Below are 4796 nucleotides of genomic sequence, written 5' to 3' on the forward strand. Positions count from 1 at the left end.
CAAGTACTTTAAATGATGAGAAATCGCAGGGGAGAATTTGCCATCGGTGAACCTGGACGGTTAAAAATTGGAACACCTCCTTCCCCAAATCCAATATAATTAAAGAATGATTAAATTAGTAAGAATCTCGATTATCATGTTCCATAATAAGAAAATGATTCGTTTGTGGAACAAGTTCTTCATTACAGATTATTTCTTCACCTCTGGTATTTTCAGCCTGCACTGCAGCCAGCTGCAGTTAGAATGCTGAGATCCCACAGTCCCAAATAGCATTGTGCAAAGAGAAATAGTTCTGCTAGTTCTGATGTGACAGTATTTTCTAACAGTGAAAAAAATCTCAGAGTATTTAACAACGTATTTTATGGCTAATTCGAATATTATTGTTACCTATGCCATGGTCTCCAGTTACTACTTTAATTAGCAAGCTACAGTACAATTATCTCAAATACCACATACTAAATCACATGAAAATTATCCAAATTAGAAGTACATTAGTTGAGAGGGTGGTTTATTAGCCATAAACATTCTGATTAATCACACCTTAGCTCTAATTTTTTGTTATCTTGTGTGTTTCCATCCCCTTTATTATTATGCTTTGATATGTTGTTTTTGGCATCTCTGGGTGTTTGTTTTTTATCAAATGATGATTCAAATTCATGAAAATCATGATTCATAAGCTTGAAAGATTCACAGCTTTATATAAATATCTCAGATTTAGAGGTGCATTTAACACTAATACAAATTATCTGCACATTATTCCCTCCTTTCAGTGGAGACTTGTCTCTTCACTGCTGCAGTTTCTCTCTGAAGGGAACTGGCTATCCCTACCTCTTACCCTTTGGAATGAGAGCTACAGGAAAAAACAAGGTTGCTACTCTGTACCTTTTTTCAGCTACCTGTATTTCTAGCAGAATCTCTTCTAGCTCAATCCCTTGGTCATACAATCACTCAAAGTTACTAGGATTTAATCTCTGACTGTAAGGTCAATTTTTTGTAAAACTCTAGTGGAAATATTTAATTTTTTCTTGATCACACCAAATGTTATTTTGCTAAAAAAAAAAAAAAAAGTCAAGATGAACATTTTGTGAAGGCTAGAAATACAGGCAACAGCTCATCAGCAGAGATGATTCACTGTAAGTTGAATGGGAACTAAGAACCTGACTGTTGTGAAAGTTACTGTGTTCATGCAGCCTGGTAACGGCCACAAACCTAAGCATAGGCTTTTTATGGATTAAGGAAAAGAGAAGAAATGGCTGGTCAGTCCAGGGGAAAGGCAGGTATTAACCATACTGCAAGAGCTGCGGTGCCCGAGAGAATATGGATCAGTCCAGAAAAAAAAAAAAAAAACCAAAAAGAAAGGAAAAAAACCCCAAACCCAACTCCCCACAACCCCCTGCTGTACTTCTCTGGGATGGGTTAGTTCAGCAGCAGACCTCTGGAATAAGACAGATGTCCAGACTGACCAGAAACTACCAGGAAGACAGCATGAGGAACCCATGGCTGAACATACTTAAGTGACTGGTTTGGGTATTGACACTGGAGTACAGTGAAATGAGGACATTATTCCAAAATGTAACTAACTATTGGTGAAATATGCATTGTGCTCCCTGCACAGGAGCACACAGAGGAGTCACAGAAAAAATTATATCACAGATCTCAGGGACATTTAGTGAATATAAGAACAGAAGAATAGAATAACAGTATTTTTTCATTTATTTTATGTTTAAAACCTCAAACGGTGTTCATAAGAAGATTTCTTAGTTGAATAAAGAATGAATCAAAAATGGTATTGAGTCATAGACGTTAAGGATGCAACTGTGTTATAAAGACTCTCCAGAAAATAGGTTTACAAGGCTCATCTCAACGCAAAGAAGCCCTTTCATTTACATGAGCGTATATGGATCCTCAGCCATTGTCTCTGGACAGATTTGTCAGGTATTAAACCAGTAACCAATGTTACACTTGATCCTTTTTGTTCCCTTGAGTATGTGGATTTGCTGACCACTCAGTTCTGTCTGTGGGCTCTGTTCCTAGGACTTAGGAAAAAAAAATTAAATATACAAGAAATTCAGTTAAAGCACGGAGGAAAATTAAAAACTTCAGTCTCTACTGGTGATAAAAATGGAAAGAGTAGAAATGAGCAGATGGTTACACTATACACCATCATTCTTGCAGAGTGTATACATATAAAAAAAAAAATCTCTCTCTCTCTAACAAAATAAAACCTGCCACATGTAACTCAAATATCCTCTCCTCTAAGGAATATCTCATTTATTGACCCAGTAGAAGCAGCGGTAGGTAGAATTGGGAAGCTGTGTGTGAGAAACAGACTGGCCTTTTTTTTCAAATGTAAATTATTTTAAAATCACTAGGTGGATCACAATTTTCTTCTGGATTTAGTCCGTAATTATTTTATGCTACCAATGAAGTGCAAGATAAAACAGGTTAGTTTCCATAGCTCATCTTATTAACCTTATCTAAAACAATTCATCATGTTCCCTACATCACTTTAATTGATATACTTGAACTGATAGAACTTGGTAGTTTTAGCTAATTTTCAAGTTATGAAGTCCATGATATTTTTTAAGTTCAGCTTGGCTTTGTTTATCAGTGGTGGGAATCGAACAGTGAAACTATCTCTGTGTTAAAATGAAGCAAAAATTCTCCAGAGTAGCTACAGTTTAAGTGAGTAGGAAGTAATCTTTAACAAATTTTCCTTTTTGTACGAATGCTGATTGTCTAAATAAGCAGTTAGGCAGCTAAAATAAACTTCAGCACAATTTGGGTTAGCAACCTGAATGGAGGTGTGGGTGAGGCGGAGGATATATCCGTCTTGAAGTCCACACTGAGGTATTAACCTTTATCCTCCCCACGACCATCAGGCATAGGGCTCCCGCATTTCACTTCATCCAGGAGGGCTGCGTCTGCCACAACCCCTGGTGCCAACGGAGTGACCCCATCAGCTGCTCGTTACAGGCGCTAGGATGGGTGGAGGGTGAGCCCTTCTGGGTAACTTAAGAAAAGGATAGCATTTGCTAGAAAAATCATTTCCCACATATACTTTTAAGGTGCCAAGTCACTCAGTGAGGTAAGTGTGAATTAATAAAATTTGACTAACTGCAAAGAGGTAGTGAAAAGGATTTCAGCTTATCATAAGAGCTGATCCTAAATCAGAACTGCGGATCTGAAAACTCCTGCCAATTTTGTCACGAGGACTTGAAGCCTGGTGCTGAATTATGGAGCACTGGCTTCCTGGGAAACTGCACACCCATCCTTTCTTCCCTTCCACTAAAGCTGAAACAGAAAGCAATTGTACCACTACTGGTAGCCAGTCTTTTCAATTTTTTCCCCAACCAGAGGGTTGTTTGTTTTTTTTCTGACTACCGGACTAAACTGAGGAGGAGAAAAATTAACCCCAATGGTCAGGGTTCTCCCTCTCCTGCCCTTTGAAAAAGTAAAGCAACCAGTGGATACAGATAGTATTGTAAGACAAGAATAATTTTCTTTTCTTCTAAGTAATTTCTAGGGTTTGAGACTAAGTATAAACAGCATTGAGCTAAGTTAAAAAGACTGAAGTTTTCCCATTAGCAACAGCTGTGCAAGAGAAACCTGGGCTTGTACATCTAAGGTCAGAATTAGACTGAAGATCTAGGACTGACAGAAGTTCTCCAATACAGTCTCAACAGGAGCAGTTCCAACAGAGACCAAGTCACTCTGCCCTGTGCGGTCTGATCTCTCAGAGAGCTCAAAATCAGGGTTGCTCCTTCCCAGGTTTTACCACAAGCATTAGGCACGCTTTTTTTCCTAAAAAATCCAGGTCTTGGTATTATACAATATGCCAGAAACTCTGCTTTCCTTTAAAAATAAAAGGTTGTTTAATCTTTTTCCTGTAGAGCTTAAAAACATGGCCACAATAGAAAAACATAAATGAATAATTTTTAGAAGCTGCTTGGCCTTTGAGCCAGGCGTGCGATTTTCTGTGACCAAGACATGTGGTGCCAGTGCCATGAAAACCCACAAGCCGCAGGGTGGGCTGGTGGGGAAGGACATACACAGGGAGTGTCAATGGAGATGGGAATTTAATCTGTTCACAGTTTCTACCATCAAAACTGAAGAGTTAGAGAATGAAGACATCGTAGAGGAGAGTGGCACTGAAACACCCAATGAAGCAGAGGTTCCCAACTGAATGGTCACAGGATTACTCTAAGAATAAAGGAACACGCAACATACTGGTACACGTAAAGGCTATAAAATCCAGCCTTTCACTTCACATTTGCAACTGGTGGCTTGGAATCTGCTACTAACTCTCTGAAACAAAATGCTAGTAATTAATAGGAGTATTTGTAGCAAAAGTGATTATTAGATAAGTACAATATTGTACCCTCAAATTAAAAGCAGACTTTCAAAATCCCCTCATAATATTTACGATGTCCAGAATATACTTAATCACATGCCATCACCTTTTCTTTCCAGCAATTAGGTTACCATGCAAGCACCCTTTTCAAAGTTGAGTTGACAAAGCTGTGCTGAATGACATTTTAATAGTAGTCCCTACTTATGTCTTGTTTTGCTAAGCAGGCTTTTTTTGATCTAAAGTTAAAACTTCAATTTAAGCAGTTGTGAAATATTTTATAACTGACATGCTTTTCTACTGCCAGTTTTCCACATACAGCCTTTGTGGCAAGATGCATATTCTGGCTGTTTACGGGATAAATAATTCTAACATTCAGCAGACTAAAAAACATTTTGTCTACAGAAAAGTAATATACACTCTATTTTTCATTATAGAATGAGTA

Source organism: Fulmarus glacialis, unplaced genomic scaffold, assembly GCF_000690835.1.
Source record: "Fulmarus glacialis isolate BGI_N327 unplaced genomic scaffold, ASM69083v1 scaffold41766, whole genome shotgun sequence".
NCBI classification, from domain to species: domain Eukaryota; kingdom Metazoa; phylum Chordata; class Aves; order Procellariiformes; family Procellariidae; genus Fulmarus; species Fulmarus glacialis.